This window comes from Dromaius novaehollandiae, chromosome Z (genome assembly GCF_036370855.1).
Source record: "Dromaius novaehollandiae isolate bDroNov1 chromosome Z, bDroNov1.hap1, whole genome shotgun sequence".
NCBI lineage: Eukaryota > Metazoa > Chordata > Aves > Casuariiformes > Dromaiidae > Dromaius > Dromaius novaehollandiae.
The window spans coordinates 85,825,003-85,846,810 of NC_088132.1; positions in this window are offsets into that span (position 1 = coordinate 85,825,003).

Genomic DNA, 21,808 nt, shown 5'->3' on the forward strand with positions numbered 1-21,808 from the left:
CTGGACCATGTAGATGTCTTGGCACCCCTCTAGTGCACTCTGGACCCCTCTTTTCCACAGAATGGGGCCCCCCAGCTCTCCTGTGGCACCCCAGACCCCTTAGACACCCTCTAGTCTCCTGGCAACCCCTCCAGATTTCTCCCTTCTTCCCCGGAGGCATTTTTTGACTGTGTAGACGCCATAGAACCCCTCTAGTGCGCTCTGGACCCCTCTTTTCCACAGAATGCAGCCCCCCAGCTATCTTCTGGCCCCTTAGACCCCCTCTAGTCTCCTCGCAACCCCTCCAGATTGCTCCCTTCTTCCCCAGAGGCATTTCTTGACCGTGTCGACACCTTAGCACCCCTCTACTGCGCTCTGGACCCCTAAGGTGTTGACGTGGTCAAGAAATGCCTATGGGGAAGAAGGAAGCAATGTGGAGGGCTTCTGCGGAGACTACAGGGTGTCTTGGGGGTCTGGGGACCAAATGAGAGGTGGGGTCCCCACTTTGTGGAAAAGAGCACCCCTCTAGTGCCCTCTTGATCCCTCTGTTCAACGGAATAGGACCCCTAGCTCTCTTTTGGCCCCCCAGGCCCCTTAGACACCCTCTAGTCTCCTTGCCACACCTCCAGATTTCTCCCTTCTTCCCCAGAACCATTTATGGACAGTGTAGAGGCCTTAGCACCCCTCTAGTGCGCTCTGGACCCCCCTTTTCCACATAATTGGGCCCACCAGATATCTTTCGGATCTCCAGATCCCTTAGACAGCCTCTAGTCTCCTTGCAACCCCTCCAGATTTCTCCCTTCTTGCTCAGAGCCATTTCTTCACAGCGTAGACCCCTTAGTGCCCCTCTAGTGCACTCTGGACCCCTCTTTTCCACAGAATTGGGCCCCCCAGCTCTCTTTGGGCCCCCCAGACCCCTTAGACACCCTCTAGTCTCCTCGCAACCCCTCCAGATTTCTTCCTTCTTCCCCAGAGGCATTTCTGGACCATGTAGACGCCTTAGCACCCCTCTAGTGCACTCTGGACCCCACTTTTAAACAGAAGGGGGCCCCCCAGCTCTCTTTAGTCCCCCAGACTCCTTCTAGTCTCCTCGCAACCCCTCCAGATTTCTCCCTTCTTCCCCAGAGGCATTTATGGACAGTGTAGATGCCTTAGCACCCCTCTAGTGCGCTCCGGACCCCTCTTTCCCCAGAATGTGGCCCCCCAGCTCTCTTGAGGCCCCCAGACCCCTTAAACAGCTTCTAGTCTCCTCGCAACCCGTCTTGATTTCTCCCTTCTTACCCAGAGGCATTTCTTGACAGTGTAGACATCTTAGCACGTTAGCCAATTCTATGCCATGTAGATGCTTTAGCACCCCTCAAGTGCGCTCTGGACCCCTCTTTTCCACAGAATGGGGCCCCCCAGCTCTCTTGTGGCCCCCCAGAACCCTTAGCCACCCTCTAGTCTCCTGGCAACCCCTCCAGATTTCTCCTTTCTTCCCCAGAGGCATTTCTTGACCATGTAGACGCCTTAGCACCCCTCTAGTGTGCGCTGGACCCGTCTTTTCCACAGAATGGGGCCCCCCAGCTCTCTTCTGGCCCCCCAGAGCCCTTAGACACCCTCTAGTCTCCTCGCAAGCCCTCCAGATTTCTCCTTTCTTCCCCAGAGACATTTCTTGATAGTGTAGATGCCTTAGCATCCCTCTAGTGCACTCTGGAGCTCTTTTTTCTATCGAATGGGCCCCCCCAGCTCTCTTCTGGCCCCCCAGACCCCTTAGACACCCTCTAGTCTCCTCGCAACCCCTCCGGATTTCTCCCTTCTTCCCCAGAGCCATTTCTAGACCATGCAGGCACCTTAGCACCCCTCTAGTGCACTCTGGACTCCTCTTTTCCACAGAATTGGGCCCCCCAGGTATCTTTGGGACCTCCAGACCCCTTTAGACCCCCTCTAGTCTCCTCGCAACCCCTCCAGATTGCTCCCTTCTTCCCCAGAGGCATTTCTTGACCGTGTCGACACCTTAGCACCCCTCTACTGCGCTCTGGACCCCTAAGGTGTTGACGTGGTCAAGAAATGCCTATGGGGAAGAAGGAAGCAATGTGGAGGGCTTCTGCGGAGACTACAGGGTGTCTTGGGGGTCTGGGGACCAAATGAGAGGTGGGGTCCCCACTTTGTGGAAAAGAGCACCCCTCTAGTGCCCTCTTGATCCCTCTGTTCAACGGAATAGGACCCCTAGCTCTCTTTTGGCCCCCCAGGCCCCTTAGACACCCTCTAGTCTCCTTGCCACACCTCCAGATTTCTCCCTTCTTCCCCAGAACCATTTATGGACAGTGTAGAGGCCTTAGCACCCCTCTAGTGCGCTCTGGACCCCCCTTTTCCACATAATTGGGCCCACCAGATATCTTTCGGATCTCCAGATCCCTTAGACAGCCTCTAGTCTCCTTGCAACCCCTCCAGATTTCTCCCTTCTTGCTCAGAGCCATTTCTTCACAGCGTAGACCCCTTAGTGCCCCTCTAGTGCACTCTGGACCCCTCTTTTCCACAGAATTGGGCCCCCCAGCTCTCTTTGGGCCCCCCAGACCCCTTAGACACCCTCTAGTCTCCTCGCAACCCCTCCAGATTTCTTCCTTCTTCCCTAGAGGCATTTCTGGACCATGTAGACGCCTTAGCACCCCTCTAGTGCACTCTGGACCCCACTTTTAAACAGAAGGGGGCCCCCCAGCTCTCTTTAGTCCCCCAGACTCCTTCTAGTCTCCTCGCAACCCCTCCAGATTTCTCCCTTCTTCCCCAGAGGCATTTATGGACAGTGTAGATGCCTTAGCACCCCTCTAGTGCGCTCCGGACCCCTCTTTCCCCAGAATGTGGCCCCCCAGCTCTCTTGAGGCCCCCAGACCCCTTAAACAGCTTCTAGTCTCCTCGCAACCCGTCTTGATTTCTCCCTTCTTACCCAGAGGCATTTCTTGACAGTGTAGACATCTTAGCACGTTAGCCAATTCTATGCCATGTAGATGCTTTAGCACCCCTCAAGTGCGCTCTGGACCCCTCTTTTCCACAGAATGGGGCCCCCCAGCTCTCTTGGGGCCCCCCAGAACCCTTAGAGACCCTCTAGTCTCCTGGCAACCCCTCCAGATTTCTCCTTTCTTCCCCAGAGGCATTTCTTGACCATGTAGACGCCTTAGCACCCCTCTAGTGTGCGCTGGACCCGTCTTTTCCATAGAATGGGGCCCCCCAGCTCTCTTCTGGCCCCCCAGAGCCCTTAGACACCCTCTAGTCTCCTCGCAAGCCCTCCAGATTTCTCCTTTCTTCCCCAGAGACATTTCTTGATAGTGTAGATGCCTTAGCATCCCTCTAGTGCACTCTGGAGCTCTTTTTTCTATCGAATGGGCCCCCCCAGCTCTCTTCTGGCCCCCCAGACCCCTTAGACACCCTCTAGTCTCCTCGCAACCCCTCCGGATTTCTCCCTTCTTCCCCAGAGCCATTTCTAGACCATGCAGGCACCTTAGCACCCCTCTAGTGCACTCTGGACTCCTCTTTTCCACAGAATTGGGCCCCCCAGGTATCTTTGGGACCTCCAGACCCCTTTAGACACCCTCTAGTCTCCTCGCAACCCCTCCAGATTGCTCCCTTCTTCCCCAGAGGCATTTCTTGACCGTGTCGACACCTTAGCACCCCTCTACTGCGCTCTGGACCCCTAAGGTGTTGACGTGGTCAAGAAATGCCTATGGGGAAGAAGGAAGCAATGTGGAGGGCTTCTGCGGAGACTACAGGGTGTCTTGGGGGTCTGGGGACCAAATGAGAGGTGGGGTCCCCACTTTGTGGAAAAGAGCACCCCTCTAGTACCCTCTTGATCCCTCTGTTCAACGGAATAGGACCCCTAGCTCTCTTTTGGCCCCCCAGGCCCCTTAGACACTCTCTAGTCTCCTTGCCACACCTCCAGATTTCTCCCTTCTTCCCCAGAAGCATTTATGGACAGTGTAGAGGCCTCAGGACCCCTCTAGTGCGCTCTGGACCCCCCTTTTCCACATAATTGGGCCCACCAGATATCTTTCGGATCTCCAGACGCTTTAGACACCCTCTAGTCTCCTTGCAACCCCTCCAGATTTCTCCCTTCTTGCTCAGAGCCATTTCTTCACAGCGTAGACACCTTAGCACCCCTCTAGTACACTCTGGACCCCTCTTTTCTACAGAATTGGGCCCCCCAGCTCTCTTCGGGCCCCCCAGACCCCTTAGACCCCCTCTAGTCTCCTCGCAACCCCTCCAGATATCTCCTTTCTTCCTCAGAGGCATTTATGGACAGTGTAGATGCCTTAGCACCCCTCTAGTGCGCTCTGGACCCCTCTTTTCCACAGAATGGGGCCCCCCACCTCTCATCTGGCCGCCCAGACCCCTTAGACACCCTCTAGTCTTCTCGCAACCCCTCCAGCTTGCTCCCTTCTTCCCCAGAGGCATTTCTGGACCATGTAGACACCTTAGGGGTCCGGAGCGCACTAGAGGGGTGCTAAGGTGTCTACATGGTTAAGAAATGTCTCTGGGAAAGAAGGGAGCAATCTGGAGGCCTTCTGAGGAGACTAGAGGGTGTCTAAGTGGTCAAGGGGGCCATAAGAGAGCTGGGGGCCCAATTCTGTGGAAAAGAGGTGTCCAGTGCGCACTAGAGGGGGTGCTAAGGTGTCTACATGGTCCAGAAATGGCTCTGGGGAAGAAGGGAGAAATCTGGAGGGGTTGCGAAGAGACTAGAGGGTGTCTAAGGGGTCTGGGGGCCCAGAAGAGTGCTGGGTGGCCAAATTCTGTGGAACAGAGGGGTCCAGAGTGCACTAGAGGGGTGCCCTTTTCCACAGAGTCCAGATCCCAGCTCTCTTCTGGTCCCCAGGCCCCTTAGACACCCTCTAGTCTCCTCGCAACCCCTCCAGATTTCTCCCTACTTCCCCAGAGCCATTTCTAGACCATGCAGGCACCTTAGCACCCCTCTAGTGCACTCTGGATTCCTCTTTTCCACAGAATTGGGCCCTCCAGCTGTCTTCTGGCCCCCAGACCCCTTAGACACCCTATAGTCTCCTCGCAACCCATCCAGATTTCTCACTTCTTCCCCAGAGGCATTTCTTGACAGTGTAGATGTCTTAGCACCTCTCTAGTGCGCTCTGGACCCCTCTTTTCCACAGAATGGGGCCCCCAGCTCTCTTCTGCCCCCCAGGCCCCTTAGACACCCTATAGTATGCTCGCAACCCTTCCAGATTTCTCCCTTCTTCCCCAGAGACATTTCTTGACAGTGTAGATGCCTTAGCATCCCTCTAGTGCACTCTGGAGCTCTTTTTTCTATCGAATGGGCCCCCCCAGCTCTCTTCTGGCCCCCCAGACCCCTTAGACACCCTCTAGTCTCCTCGCAAGCCCTCCAGATTTATTCCTTTTTCCCCAGAGGCATTTCTTGACCGTGTAGACCCCTTAGCAACCCTCTAGTGCGCTCTGGACCACTCTTTTCCACAGAATGGGGCCCCCAGCTCTCTTTGGTCCCCCCAGACCCCTTAGACGCCCTCTAGTCTCCTCGCAACCCCTCCAGATTTCTTCCTTCTTCCCCAGAGGTATTTCTGGACCATGTAGATGTCTTAGCACCCCTCTAGTGTGCTCTGGACCCTTCTTTTCCACAGAGTGGGGCCCCCCATCTCTCCTGTGGCACCCTAGACCCCTTAGACACCCTCTAGTCTCTTCGCAACCCCTTCAGATTGCTCCCTTCTTCCCCGGAGGCATTTTTTGACTGTGTAGATGCCATAGAACCCCTCTAGTGTGCTCTGGACCTCTCTTTTCCACAGAATGCAGTCCCCCAGCTATCTTCTGGCCCCTTAGACCTCCTCTAGTCTCCTCGCAAGCCCTCCAGATTGCTCCCTTCTTCCCCAGAGGCATTTCTTGACCGTGTCGATACCTTAGCACCCCTCTACTGCGCTCTGGACCCCTAAGGTGTTGACGTGGTCAAGAAATGCCTATGGGGAAGAAGGAAGCAATGTGGAGGGCTTCTGCGGAGACTACAGGGTGTCTTGGGGGTCTGGGGACCAAATGAGAGGTGGGGTCCCCACTTTGTGGAAAAGAGCACCCCTCTAGTGCCCTCTTGATCCCTCTGTTCAACGGAATAGGACCCCTAGCTCTCTTTTGGCCCCCCAGACCCCTTAGACACCCTCTAGTCTCCTTGCCACACCTCCAGATTTCTCCCTTCTTCCCCAGAAGCATTTATGGACAGTGTAGAGGCCTTAGCACCCCTCTAGTGCGCTCTGGACCCCCCTTTTCCACATAATTGGGCCCACCAGATATCTTTCGGATCTCCAGATCCCTTAGACAGCCTCTAGTCTCCTTGCAACCCCTCCAGATTTCTCCCTTCTTCCTCAGAGGCATTTCTGGACCATGTAGACACCTTAGCACCCCTCTAGTGCACTCTGGACCCCTCTTTTCCACAGAATTGTGTCCTCCAGATATCTTCTGGCCCCCCAGAGCCCTTAGACAGCCTCTAGTCTTTTCGCAACCCCTCCAGATTTCTCCCTTCTTCCACCGAGCAATTTATGGACCATGTAGACGCCTTACCACCCCTGTAGTGCGCTCTGGACCCCTCTTTCCCCAGAATGTGGCCCCCCAGCTCTCTTCTGGCCCCCCAGACCCCTTAAACAGCCTCTAGTCTCCTGGCAACCCCTCTTGATTTCTCCCTTCTTACCCAGAGGCATTTCTTGACAGTGTTGACATCTTAGCATGTTAGCCAATTCTATGCCATGTAGATGCTTTAGCACCCCTCAAGTGCGCTCTGGACCCCTCTTTTCCACAGAATGGGGCCCCCCAGCTCTCTTGTGGCCCCCCAGAACCCTTAGCCACCCTCTAGTCTCCTGGCAACCCCTCCAGATTTCTCCCTTCTTCCCCAGAGGCATTTCTGGACAATGTAGACGCCTTAGCACCCTTCTAGTGCACTGTGGACCCCTCTTTTCCACAGAATTGGGCCCCCCAGCTCTCTTCTGGCCCCCCAGGCCCCTTAGACACCCTATAGTGTGCTCACAACCCTTCCAGATTTCTCCCTTCTTCCCCAGAGACATTTCTTGACAGTGTAGATGCCTTAGCATCCCTCTAGTGCACTCTGGAGCTCTTTTTTCTATCGAATGGCCCCCCCCCAGCTCTCTTCTGGCCCCCCAGACCCCTTAGACACCCTCTAGTCTCCTCGCAACCCCTCCGGATTTCTCCCTTCTTCCCCAGAGCCATTTCTAGACCATGCAGGCACCTTAGCACCCCTCTAGTGCGCTCTGGACTCCTCTTTTCCACAGAATTGGGCCCCCCAGGTATCTTTGGGACCTCCAGACCCCTTTAGACACCCTCTAGTCTCCTCGCAAGCCCTCCAGATTTATTCCTTTTTCCCCAGAGGCATTTCTGGACCATGTAGACCCCCGTAGCCCCCCTCTAGTGTACTGTGGAGTTGCTTCTGTATTTGCTTTCAGCATTCCTCATTGTCCCTTGTGGTTCTTGTGCCAGGGCCTGTGTGCCTGGAGTGGGGAGATAGAGTTTCCATGGGGGTGGGGGGAGCCTGCAGGCACCATCCTGTCAGCTGCACTGAGTCCTGTGACATGCCTTATGACCCCTCTGGTGTGCCCTAAGCCCCTTTATTTGTATTTTGCTTTGCCCCAGAGCCCTGCATTTGCCCTCTGATGCCCTCCGGAGCCCTCAATTCACATTTTGGGTTGCCCCCAAGGGCTCTGTGTGCCTTTTGTTGGGCCCTGTGGTTGTTTTGCAGCACACTGCAAAGTTCTCTGTTTAGCTTTCTCTCCTGTCCCAGAGTTTTCTGGGTGCTTCTTGGTGGTGCCCCCAGAGTCACTCTGTTTGCTCTGTCATTGCCTTTTTCTACTTTTGTTGTACCCAGAGCTCTCCATTTGTTCTCTTGTCCTCTGCATACTCCCCTTTCCCCTCTCTATACCCCAGGCCTCTCCCTTCAGCTTTCAGGAAGCTGCTCTCAGGAGTGGGGGTGCCTCTGCTGCCCTGGCAGCCCCAGTTGTCCCTGATGGGGCTGATGGCCATTCCCTCTCCCCAGTTCTTGATGGGCTGCAGCTGCAGGCCCTGGGGCTGGGATGAATGCCAGGTGGAGCTGGGTGGCAGGACAGGCCCCAGGTGGGGCTCCATGGCTGGGACAGGTGGGACAAGCCCCAGGTGGGGCTGATGGCAAGGGCGGGCACACGCCTGGGCTGGGGCTGCATTTGGGGGAAGCTCATGCTGGGGCTGGTTCTGGACGATGGAGCTGCTGCTGAGCACTGCTGCCTGGGACCGGCACGCGGCTGCCCTGCGGAGGAGGTGAGCGGGGCTGGGGGGGTGCGCGCTCCGGGCTGCAGGTCCCTCATGTGCCGGGGGTCCTGGTGGGTGGGAGTGTCCCGGGCAGCGCAGCACAACTGGGGCCAGGGGAAACTGCACCGGGGCTAGGGAGGTGGTGTGCTGGGGCAGTGGGGGCTGAGGATGTGGTGGGGAAGAGCAGTGCTCCGGGGCCATGGAGGTGGAGGGAGGGAGGAAGGGGGTGTGCCGAGGCTGTGGTGGTATGGGGGGGGTAAGGGGGTGCGTTGGGGTTCGGGTGGGGAGGAAGGAGGTGCGGTGGGTCTGCAGTGGTGCTGGGGGGGAAGAAGGGGGGTGCGCCAGGATGGGGCAGGGGGGAAGGCAGGCGGTCCGCTGGGGCTGTGGTGCGGTTTATTGCGCAGTCGGAGGAGCACGGGGAGGGGGGGGGTGTCTCCTATGTCCGCTGGGGACCGCGTTGGGGAGGGGGAGGAGGGATCCCAGGGGAAGCGCAGGGAGGGTCGTGGGGGGAGGCAGGGGCAGTGTTGGAGTTGACCCGTAGCCGGCCGCGGCGGTGTCGGGGGAGCCCCGGGCCGGTGCTGGGGATCGCGGGGTCGCGCTCGGGGCTCTGCGGTGGATTCCGGGGAGACAGGGAGGAAAAGGGAACGGGGGCGGGACGGAAAGGAACGGAATCTCCACAGGGTTAAACTTCACCTAGCGCTACGGGGGGAGGGGGGGGGGTCCGGGGGGCGCCGCTGGCATGCCGGGAGCGGTAGTCTTCCGGCACCGGGCTTCCGGGAGGCCTTTTTTTTGTTTGAACGGCATGCCGGGAGATGTAGTCTTCCCGCATTGGGCTGCTCGGACAGCATGCTGTGCCTCTCGAGGCGGCCGGAGGGGCAGTCCTTTGCCAGCGGGGTTCTCACCAGCCGGCCACGTTATGCTCTGTGGCAGGCCAGGAGCTGCAGTTCCAGGTGCCGGTGCCTTCTCAGCCCTGCAGCAGTGGCCCGCTGGGTCTGTTCCTTACTGGACATGTGCCGCTCACGCAGGAGTCCCCATAGGTCATTGGGGACAGTGGCATTTCCCTGGTTTTCCCTGGTACAAGGCAGGAAGCATTTTCCATCTCTGGTGTGACCAGGCAGGCTTGCCCCCAGGGGCTGGGGCCGTCCCTCTTGGAAATGGGGAGGGCAGGGAGAGTAGGAGGGCGCTGCGGGCTCCTGGTAGTTGTAGCTTTGCTCAAGATTGGGGCCAATTAGGCAGCAGCTATGAGGAGTGGCAGTGCTGGGAGGGCACGGTGCAGAGCTGTCCTGCTGTGCAGCACAAGGGAAAGTCCTCAAGGAAATGAGAACAGCACTGTCTCTGTCCAAGGACCCCAAAACAGCCTGAGAGACCCTGGAACAGCCACCCCACAGCAGTACCGGGGACACCATGTCACTGCCTCCCAAGGGCACTGCGTTCAGCTACCTTTAACTGTGTGGAAAGAGCCTGCAGAGGAAGGAGCCCTGGCCACAGGTACAGAGAATCCCCGGTAGCCTGGAACTATATCTCTTTTCTTTACAAAGATGCCATCTCTTTGATGCCTTGCTGCTGCTTCCATCTTGCTCGGTGCCCAAGTCTACTACATTCAGATCCACCTTTCTTGCTGCCCTCTGCTCTGTCTGAGCTGCTTGCCAGATCAAAAGGCGTGTGCAGCTAAGAATTAGGCCAAGGTGTCTCAACTGCTTGCTATAGGACAACCGGGGGGTGAATCGGCAACAGGACAGGAAAGTACCTGTGGATGAGAAACAGCTGCTTTAGAGATCTAAGACGCAGGGGCAACTGAGAGGAGTGAAAGGAGCAGGGGAAAATGGTGATGAGGAAGGTGTGCTGTTAGAGGCAGTACAGTGCAGAAGAGAGGGAAAGCTTGCTCCTATGATGAAATAAAAACTGACCTTAAGAGAGATTTGCTTTTTGCTCTTCAGGTTATGAGTACGCGTGACTTCCTGAGAACTGTTCTGAGCATGCAGTGTTGCAGGTCACGACTGCCTGGGCAGCGATCCCCAACTTGTCTGCCGAGACTACGCAACAGCTCACAGCTGCCTGTGCAATGAAAGCAAAGGCCAACTTCTCAGAGGGAAGAAGCAGGCTCCACACAGGAAGATTATGGCAGGTGAGCTAATGCCCCAGAACCTTCAGTTTTCCTCCGCGTCCCCCCCAGGACTCACCCATTTGCTCCCTAGTTCCCTCAGGACCAATCCATTTGCTTTTAGGTATGCTCCAAGGCACTCCATTTGTTCTCTTGTCCCTTCAAAATTCTTTGCTTCTTTCTAGTTCCTGCAAGGTTATTCTGACATTTGGTGTCTGTAGGCCCTCTGGTAGCATCAAGACTCCTATGTTTGTCCTCTTGTCCTATTAAGTCCCCCCTCTTTTCCCTCTAGTCTCCTCAAAACCTCTCCGTTTGCCATTGGTGCGTCTCGGCGCCTTTGCTTTTCCCTCTAGTCCTCTCAGGATGCCTCTCTTTGCCCTCTGAGCCCCTTAGGGTCCATCTCCTAGCCCTTTAGCCCCATCAGAACCCCTCTGAGTGCCACACGCTGCCCTCAGGACGCCTTGGTTTGCCTTGGGGGTACCCCAGAACCCTATGCATTCATTGCGCCCTTTCAGTATGCCCTACAGCCCTTCTTTTCCATTGGCTGCACTGTAGAGTCCTCTCTATGCCCTATCGCTATGACCATTCCATGTGCCCTCTATCCCATCAGATCCCCTTTCCTTCCGCTCCCCTTTCCTTCCAGTCCCCTTAAGGCTCCTCTGTCTTCCTTGGTTGTGCCTCACATACCTCTATGCGTCCCCTAGTCTGCTCAAAATCCATCCCCTCCTGTCCCCTCAGAGCACCTCCTGAGGTCTTCCTTGTTAGCCAGTTCTCCTATTTTGGCTGTTTAGGCCCCTTAGGACCCCTCTGCTCTGCTGAGCATGCCTCCTGGGGTGCTGGTATGGCCCCAGAGCTGTTCTCTGGACCCCAGGCCTCCTAGAGAACAGCTGGTCTCCTCAGAAACCTTTCATATTTCGTCCTGGTTCCCCACAGTTGGGTTTTTGGCCACCTAGTCCCCTTAAAACTCCTCGCCTGCTCAGAACACCCCTACTGGGGTGCTTGCTGTGACCTGGAGCTGTCTTCGGCCCCCCCAGGCGCCTTAGACAGCCTCTAGTCTCCTCGCAACCCCTCCAGATTTCTCCCTTCTTCCCCAGAGGCATTTCTGGACCATGTAGATGTCTTAGCACCCCTCTAGTGCACTTTGGATTCCTCTTTTCCACAGAGTGGGGCCCCCTAGCTCTCTTCTGGCCCCCCAGGCCCCTTAGACACCCTCTAGTCTCCTCGCAACCCCTCCAGATTTCTCCCTTCTTCCCCGGAGGCATTTTTTGAGTGTGTAGACGCCATAGAATCCCTCTAGTGCGCTCTGGACCCCTCTTTTCCACAGGATTGTGCCCCCCGGATATCTTCTGGCCCCCCAGACCCCTTAGACACCTTCTAGTCTCCTCGTAACCCGTCCAGATTTCTCCCTTTTTCCCCAGAGGCATATCTTGACAGTGTAGACACCTTAGCACCCCTCTAGTGTACTCTGGACCCCTCTTTTCCACAGAATTGGGCCCCCCATATATCTTTGGGATCTCCAGACCCCTTAGACACCCTCTAGTCTCCTCGCAACTCCTCCAGATTTCTCCCTTCTTCCCCGGAGGCATTTCTTGACAGTGTAGACGCTTTAGCATCCCCCTAGTGCGCTCTGGACTCCTCTTTTGCACAGAATGGGATCCTCTAGCTCTCTTCTCGCCCCCCAAGCCCCTTTAGACATCCTTTAGTGTGCTCGCAACCTCTCCAGATTTCTCCCTTCTTCCCCCGAGCCATTTCTGGACAGTGTAGTCACCTTAGCACCCCTCTAGTGCGCTCTGGACCCCTCTTTTCCACAGAGTGACCCCCACCAGCTCTTTTCTGGCCCCCCAGGACCCTTAGACACCCTATAGTGTGCTCGCAACCCTTCCAGATTTCTCCCTTCTTCCCCCGAGCCATTTCTGGACAGTGTAGACCCCTTAGCACCCCTCTAGTGTGCTCTGGACCCCTCTTTTCCACAGAAATGTGGCCCCCCAGCTCTTTTGGTGCCCCCCCAAAACCTTAGCCACCCTGTAGTCTCCTCGCAACCCCCTTCAGATTTCTCCCTTCTTCCCCAGAGGCATTTCTTGACCATGTAGATGCTTTAGCACCCCTCTAGTGCACTCTGGACCTCTCTATTCCTCAGCATGGGCCCCCCCAGCTCTCTTGTGGCTCCCTAGACCCCTTAGACATCCTCTAGTCTCCTCGCAACCCCTCCAGATTTCTCCCATCTTCCCCAGAGCCATTTATGGACCATGTAGACACTTTAGCACCCTTCTAGTGCAGTCTGGACCCGTCTTTTCCGCAGAATTGGGCCCCCCGAGCTGTCTTCTGGCCTCCAGTTCCCTTTAGGCACCCTCTACTCTCCTCACAACCCCTCCAGATTTCTGCCTTCCTCCCCAGAGGCATTTCTTGACAGTGTAGATACCTTAGCACCCCTCTAGTGTGCTCTGGACCACTCTTTTCCACAAAATCGGGCCCCCAGCTCTCTTCTGGCCCCCAGACCCCTTAGACACCCTCTAGTCTCCTCGCAACTCCTCCGGATTTCTCCCTTCTTCAATAGAGCCATTTGTAGACCATGGAGGCACCTTAGCACTTCTCTAGTGCACTCTGGACCCCTCTTTTCCACAGAATTGGGCCCCCCGAGCTGTCTTCTGGCCCCCAGTCCCCTTTAGGCACCCTCTACTCTCCTCACAACCCCTCCAGATTTCTGCCTTCTTCCCCAGAGGCATTTCTTGACAGTGTAGATACCTTAGCACCCCTCTAGTGCGCTCTGGACCACTCTTTTCCACAAAATCGGGCCCCCAGCTCTCTTCTGGCCCCCAGACCCCTTAGACACCCTCTAGTCTCCTCGCAACCCCTCCGGATTTCTCCCTTCTTCCCTAGAGCCATTTGTAGACCATGGAGGCACCTTAGCACTCCTCTAGTGCACTCTGGACCCCTCTTTTCCACAGAAATGTGGCCCCCCAGCTCTTTTGGTGCCCCCCCGAAACCTTAACCACCCTCTAGTCTCCTCGCAAACCCTCCAGATTTCTCCCTTCTTCCCTAGAGGCATTTCTTGACAGTGTACACACATTAGCACTCCTCTAGTGCACTCTGGACCCCTCTTTTCCACAGAATTGGGCCCCCCAGATACATTTGGAATCTCCAGGCCCCTTAGACATCCTCTAGTCTCCTCGCAACCCCTCCAGATTTCTCCCTTCTTCCCCACAGGCATTTCTTGACCGTGTAGACCCCTTAATGCCTCTCTAGTGCACTCTGGACCCGTCTTTTCCACAGAATTCGGCCCCCCAGCACTCTTCTGGCCCGCAGGCCACTTAGACATCCTCTAGTCTCCTTGCCACACCTCCAGATTGTTCCCTTTTTCCTCAGAGCCATTTCTGGACTATGTAGACGCCTTAGCACCCCTCTAGTGCGCTTTGGACTCCTCTTTTCCACAGAATTGGCCCCCCCCAGATATCTTTTGGCCCCCCAGACCCGTTAGACACCCTCTAGTCTCCTGGCAGCCCCTCCAGATTTCTCCCTTCTTCCCCAGAGGCATTTCTTGACAGTGTAGACACCTTAACATCCCTCTAGTGTGCTCTGGACCCCTCTTTTCCACAGAGTGGGGCCCCCCACCCCTCCTGTGGCACCCCAGACCCCTTAGACATCCTCTAGTCTCCTCGAAACTCCTCCAGATTTCTCCCTTCTTCCCCAGAGGCATTTCTGGACCATGTAGACACCTTAGGGGTCCGGAGCGCACTAGAGGGGTGCTAAGGTGTCTACATGGTTAAGAAATGTCTCTGGGAAAGAAGGGAGCAATCTGGAGGCCTTCTGAGGAGACTAGAGGGTGTCTAAGTGGTCTAGGGGGCCATAAGAGAGCTGGGGGCCCAATTCTGTGGAAAAGAGGTGTCCAGAGCGCACTAGAGGGGGTGCTGAGGTGTCTACATGGTCCAGAAATGGCTCTGGGGAAGAAGGGAGAAATCTGGAGGGGTTGCGAAGAGACTAGAGGGTGTCTAAGGGGTCTGGGGGCACAGAAGAGTGCTGGGTGGCCAAATTCCGTGGAACAGAGGGGTCCAGAGTACACTAGAGGGGTGCTCTAGATCCCAGCTCTCTTCTGGCCCCCCAGGCCCCTTAGACACCCTACAGTGTGCTCGCAACCCTTCCAGATTTCTCCCTTCTTCCCCAGAGACATTTCTTGACAGTGTAGATGCCTTAGCAGCCCTCTAGTGCACCCTGGAGCTCTTTTTTCTATCGAGTGGGCCCCCCCAGCTCTCTTCTGGCCCCCCAGACCCCTTAGACACCCTCTAGTCTCCTTGCCACACCTCTAGATTTCTCTCTTCTTCCCCAGAAGCATTTATGGACAGTGTCGACACCTTAGCACCCCTCTACTGCGCTCTGGACCCCTAAGGTGTTGACGTGGTCAAGAAATGCCTCTGGGGAAGAAGGAAGCAATGTGGAGGGCTTCTGCCGAGACTACAGGGTGTCTTGGGGGTCTGGGGACCAAATGAGAGGTGGGGTCCCCACTTTGTGGAAAAGAGCACCCCTCTAGTGCCCTCTTGATCCCTCTGTTCAACGGAATAGGACCCCTAGCTCTCTTTTGGCCCCCCAGACCCCTTAGACACCCTCTAGTCTCCTTGCCACACCTCCAGATTTCTCCCTTCTTCCCCAGAACCATTTATGGACAGTGTAGAGGCCTTAGCACCCCTCTAGTGCGCTCTGGACCCCCCTTTTCCACATAATTGGGCCCACCAGATATCTTTCGGATCTCCAGACCCCTTAGACAGCCTCTAGTCTCCTCGCAACCCCTCCAGATTTCTCCCTTCTTGCTCAGAGCCATTTCTTCACAGCGTAGACACCTTAGCACCCCTGTAGTGCACTCTGGACCCCTCTTTTCCACAGAATTGGGCCCCCCAGATATATTTGGCATCTCCAGGCCCCTTAGACCCCCTCTAGTCTCCTCGCAACCCCTCCAGATTGCTCCCTTCTTCCCTAGAGGCATTTCTTGACAGTGTTGATGCCTTAGCACCCCTCTAGTGCACTCTGGACTCCTCTTTTCCACAGAATTGGGCCCCCCAGATATATTTGGAATCTCCAGACCCCTTTAGACACCCTCTAGTCTCCTCGCAACCCCTCCAGATTTCTCCCTTTTTCCCCAGAGGCATTTCTTGACCGTGTAGACCCCTTAGCACCCCTCAAGTGCGCTCTGGACCCCTCTTTTCTACAGAATGGGGCCCCCCAGCTCTCATCTGGCCTCCCAGACCCCTTAGACATTCTCTAGTCTCTTCGCAATCCCTCCAGATTTCTCCCTTCTTCCCCAGAGGTATTTCTGGACCATGTAGATGTTTTAGCACCCCTCTAGTGTGCTCTGGACCCCTCTTTTCCACAGAGTGGGGCCCCCCACCTCTCCTGTGGCACCCCAGACCCCTTAGACATCCTCTAGTCTCCTCGCAACCCCTCCCGATTTCTCCCTTCTTCCCCGGAGGCATTTTTTGACTGTGTAGACGCCATAGAACCCCTCTAGTGCGCTCTGGACCTTTCTTTTCCACAGAATGCAGCCCCCCAGCTATCTTCTGGTCCCCCAGACCCCTTAGACACCCTCTAGTCTCCTCGCAAGTCCTCCAGATTGCTCCCTTCTTCCCCAGAGGCATTTCTGGACTATGTAGACACCTTAGCACCCCTCTAGTGTGCTCTGGACCCCTCTTTTCCACAGAAATGTGGCCCCCCAGCTCTTTTGGTGCCCCCCCAAAACCTTAGCCACCCTCTAGTCTACTCGCAAACCCTCCAGATTTCTCCCTTGTTCCCTAGAGGCATTATTTGACAATGTACACATATTAGCACTCCTCTAGTGCACTCTGGACCCCTCTTTTCCACAGAATTGGGCCCCCCAGATATATTTGGAATCTCCAGGCCCCTTAGACATCCTCTAGTCTCCTCGCAACCCCTCCAGATTTCTCCCTTCTTCCCCAGAGGCATTTCTTGACCGTGTAGACCCCTTAGTGCCTCTCTAGTGCACTCTGGACCCGTCTTTTCCACAGAATTCGGCCCCCCAGATATCTTCTGGCCTCCCAAACCCCTTTAGGCAGCCTTTAGTGTGCTCGCAACCCCTCCAGATTTCTCCATTCTTCCCCAGAGGCATTTATGGATAGTGTAGACCCCTTAGCACCTCTCTACTTTGCTCTGGATCCCTCTTTTCCACAGAGTGGGCCCCCCCAGCTCTCTTCTGGCCCCCCAGTACCCTTAGACACCCTATAGTGTGCTCGCGACCCCTGTAGATTTCTTCCTTCTTGCCCAGAGGCATTTCTTGACAGTGTAGACCCCTTAGCACCCCTCTAGTGCGCTCTGGACCCCTCTTTTCCAAAGAATTGGGCCCCCCAGGTATCTTTGGGATCTCCAGGCCCCTTAGATCCCCTCTAGTCTCCTTGGCACCCCTCTAGATTTCTTCCTTCTTGTCCAGAGGCATTTCTTGACAGTGTAGACACCTTAGCACCCCTCTAGTGCACTCTGGACCCCTCTTTTCCACAGAATGGGGCCCCCACCTCTCTTTTGGCCCCCAGACTCCTTAGACACCCTCTAGTCTCCTCGCAACCGCTCCACATATTTCCTTTCTTCCCCAGAGGCATTTCTTGACAGTGTATACGTCTTGGCACCCATCTAGTGTGCTCTGGACCACTCTTTTCCAGAGAATTGGGCCCCCAGCTCTCTTCTGGCCCCCCAGGCCCCTTAGACATCCTCTAGTCTCCTAGCAATGCCTCCAGATTGTTCCCTTTTTCCTCAGAGCCATTTCTGGACCATGTAGATGCCTTAGCACCCTTCTAGTGCGCTTTGGACTCCTCTTTTCCACAGAATTGGCCCCCCCAGATATCTTTTGGCCCCCCAGACCCGTTAGACACCCTCTAGTCTCCTCGCAACCCCTCCAGCTTTCTCCCTTCTTCCCCAGAGGCATTTCTTGACAGTGTAGACACCTTAACATCCCTCTAGTGTGCTCTGGACCCCTTTTTTCCACAGAGTGGGGCCCCCCACCTCTCCTGTGGCACCCCAGACCCCTTAGACACCCTCTGGTGTGCTCGCAACTCCTCCAGATTTCTCCCTTCTTCCCCAGAGGCATTTCTGGACCATGTAGACACCTTAGGGGTCCGGAGCGCACTGGAGGGGTGCTAAGGTGTCTACATGGTCAAGAAATGTCTCTGGGAAAGAAGGGAGCAATCTGGAGGCCTTCTGAGGAGACTAGAGGGTGTCTAAGTGGTCTAGGGGGCCATAAGAGAGCTGGGGGCCCAATTCTGTGGAAAAGAGGTGTCCAGAGCGCACTAGAGGGGGTGCTAAGGTGTCTACATGGTCCAGAAATGGCTCTGGGGAAGAAGGGAGAAATCTGGAGGGGTTGCGAAGAGACTAGAGGGTGTCTAAGGGGTCTGGGGGCACAGAAGAGTGCTGGGTGGCCAAATTCTGTGGAACAGAGGGGTCCAGAGTACACTAGAGGGGTGCTCTTTTCCACACAGTCTAGATCCCAGCTCTCTTCTGGCCCCCCAGGCCCCTTAGACACCCTACAGTGTGCTCGCAACCCTTCCAGATTTCTCCGTTCTTCCCTAGAGGCATTTCTTGACAGTGCAGAGGCCTTAGCACCCCTCTAGTGCACTCTGGACCCCTCTGTTCCACAGAATTGTGCCCCCCAGATATCTTCTGGCCCCCCAGACCCCTTAGACACCCTCTAGTCTCTTCGCAACCCCTCCAGATTTCTCCGTTCTTCCCCAGAGGCATTTATGGACAGTGTAGATGTCTTAGCACCTCTCTAGTGCGCTGTGGACCCCTCTTTTCCACAGAATGGGGCCCCCCAGCTCTCTTCTGGCCCCCCAGAGCCCTTAGACACCCTCTAGTCTCCTCGCAAGTCCTCCAGATTTCTCCTTTCTTCCCCAGAGACATTTCTTGATAGTGTAGATGCCTTAGCATCCCTCTAGTGCACTCTGGAGCTCTTTTTTGTATCGAATGGGCCCCCCCAGCTCTCTTCTGGCCCCCCAGACCCCTTAGACACCCTCTAGTCTCCTCGCAAGCCCTCCGGATTTCTCCCTTTTTCCCCAGAGCCATTTCTAGACCATGCAGGCACCTTAGCAACCCTCTAGTGCACTCTGGACTCCTCTTTTCCACAGAATGGGGCCCCCCAGGTATCTTTGGGACCTCCAGACCCCTTTAGACACCCTCTAGTCTCCTCGCAAGCCCTCCAGATTTATTCCTTTTTCCCCAGAGGCATTTCTTGACCGTGTAGACCCCTTAGCACCCCTCTAGTGCGCTCTGGACCCCTCTTTTCCACAGAATGGGGCCCCCAGCTCTCATCTGGCCCCCCAGACCCCTTAGACACCCTGTAGTCTTCTCGCAACCCCTCCAGATTTCTCCTTTCTTCCCCAGAGGTATTTCTGGACCATGTAGATGTCTTGGCACCCCTCTAGTGCACTCTGGACCCCTCTTTTCCACAGAGTGGGGCCCCCCACCTCTCCTGTGGCACCCCAGACCCCTTAGACACCCTCTAGTCTCCTGGCAACCCCTCCAGATTTCTCCCTTCTTCCCCGGAGGCATTTTTTGACTGTGTAGACGCCATAGAACCCCTCTAGTGCGCTCTGGACCCCTCTTTTCCACAGAATGCAGCCCCCCAGCTATCTTCTGGCCCCTTAGACCCCCTCTAGTCTCCTCGCAACCCCTCCAGATTGCTCCCTTCTTCCCCAGAGGCATTTCTTGACCGTGTCGACACCTTAGCACCCCTCTACTGCGCTCTGGACCCCTAAGGTGTTGACGTGGTCAAGAAATGCCTATGGGGAAGAAGGAAGCAATGTGGAGGGCTTCTGCGGAGACTACAGGGTGTCTTGGGGGTCTGGGGACCAAATGAGAGGTGGGGTCCCCACTTTGTGGAAAAGAGCACCCCTCTAGTGCCCTCTTGATCCCTCTGTTCAACGGAATAGGACCCCTAGCTCTCTTTTGGCCCCCCAGGCCCCTTAGACACCCTCTAGTCTCCTTGCCACACCTCCAGATTTCTCCCTTCTTCCCCAGAACCATTTATGGACAGTGTAGAGGCCTTAGCACCCCTCTAGTGCGCTCTGGACCCCCCTTTTCCACATAATTGGGCCCACCAGATATCTTTCGGATCTCCAGATCCCTTAGACAGCCTCTAGTCTCCTTGCAACCCCTCCAGATTTCTCCCTTCTTGCTCAGAGCCATTTCTTCACAGCGTAGACCCCTTAGTGCCCCTCTAGTGCACTCTGGACCCCTCTTTTCCACAGAATTGGGCCCCCCAGCTCTCTTTGGGCCCCCCAGACCCCTTAGACACCCTCTAGTCTCCTCGCAACCCCTCCAGATTTCTTCCTTCTTCCCTAGAGGCATTTCTGGACCATGTAGACGCCTTAGCACCCCTCTAGTGCACTCTGGACCCCACTTTTAAACAGAAGGGGGCCCCCCAGCTCTCTTTAGTCCCCCAGACTCCTTCTAGTCTCCTCGCAACCCCTCCAGATTTCTCCCTTCTTCCCCAGAGGCATTTATGGACAGTGTAGATGCCTTAGCACCCCTCTAGTGCGCTCCGGACCCCTCTTTCCCCAGAATGTGGCCCCCCAGCTCTCTTGAGGCCCCCAGACCCCTTAAACAGCTTCTAGTCTCCTCGCAACCCGTCTTGATTTCTCCCTTCTTACCCAGAGGCATTTCTTGACAGTGTAGACATCTTAGCACGTTAGCCAATTCTATGCCATGTAGATGCTTTAGCACCCCTCAAGTGCGCTCTGGACCCCTCTTTTCCACAGAATGGGGCCCCCCAGCTCTCTTGGGGCCCCCCAGAACCCTTAGCCACCCTCTAGTCTCCTGGCAACCCCTCCAGATTTCTCCTTTCTTCCCCAGAGGCATTTCTTGACCATGTAGACGCCTTAGCACCCCTCTAGTGTGCGCTGGACCCGTCTTTTCCACAGAATGGGGCCCCCCAGCTCTCTTCTGGCCCCCCAGAGCCCTTAGACACCCTCTAGTCTCCTCGCAAGCCCTCCAGATTTCTCCTTTCTTCCCCAGAGACATTTCTTGATAGTGTAGATGCCTTAGCATCCCTCTAGTGCACTCTGGAGCTCTTTTTTCTATCGAATGGGCCCCCCCAGCTCTCTTCTGGCCCCCCAGACCCCTTAGACACCCTCTAGTCTCCTCGCAACCCCTCCGGATTTCTCCCTTCTTCCCCAGAGCCATTTCTAGACCATGCAGGCACCTTAGCACCCCTCTAGTGCACTCTGGACTCCTCTTTTCCACAGAATTGGGCCCCCCAGGTATCTTTGGGACCTCCAGACCCCTTTAGACACCCTCTAGTCTCCTCGCAACCCCTCCAGATTGCTCCCTTCTTCCCCAGAGGCATTTCTTGACCGTGTCGACACCTTAGCACCCCTCTACTGCGCTCTGGACCCCTAAGGTGTTGACGTGGTCAAGAAATGCCTATGGGGAAGAAGGAAGCAATGTGGAGGGCTTCTGCGGAGACTACAGGGTGTCTTGGGGGTCTGGGGACCAAATGAGAGGTGGGGTCCCCACTTTGTGGAAAAGAGCACCCCTCTAGTGCCCTCTTGATCCCTCTGTTTAACGGAATAGGACCCCTAGCTCTCTTTTGGCCCCCCAGGCCCCTTAGACACCCTCTAGTCTCCTTGCCACACCTCCAGATTTCTCCCTTCTTCCCCAGAAGCATTTATGGACAGTGTAGAGGCCTCAGGACCCCTCTAGTGCGCTCTGGACCCCCCTTTTCCACATAATTGGGCCCACCAGATATCTTTCGGATCTCCAGACGCTTTAGACACCCTCTAGTCTCCTTGCAACCCCTCCAGATTTCTCCCTTCTTGCTCAGAGCCATTTCTTCACAGCGTAGACACCTTAGCACCCCTCTAGTACACTCTGGACCCCTCTTTTCTACAGAATTGGGCCCCCCAGCTCTCTTCGGGCCCCCCAGACCCCTTAGACCCCCTCTAGTCTCCTCGCAACCCCTCCAGATATCTCCTTTCTTCCTCAGAGGCATTTATGGACAGTGTAGATGCCTTAGCACCCCTCTAGTGCGCTCTGGACCCCTCTTTTCCACAGAATGGGGCCCCCCACCTCTCATCTGGCCGCCCAGACCCCTTAGACACCCTCTAGTCTTCTCGCAACCCCTCCAGCTTGCTCCCTTCTTCCCCAGAGGCATTTCTGGACCATGTAGACACCTTAGGGGTCCGGAGCGCACTAGAGGGGTGCTAAGGTGTCTACATGGTTAAGAAATGTCTCTGGGAAAGAAGGGAGCAATCTGGAGGCCTTCTGAGGAGACTAGAGGGTGTCTAAGTGGTCAAGGGGGCCATAAGAGAGCTGGGGGCCCAATTCTGTGGAAAAGAGGTGTCCAGTGCGCACTAGAGGGGGTGCTAAGGTGTCTACATGGTCCAGAAATGGCTCTGGGGAAGAAGGGAGAAATCTGGAGGGGTTGCGAAGAGACTAGAGGGTGTCTAAGGGGTCTGGGGGCCCAGAAGAGTGCTGGGT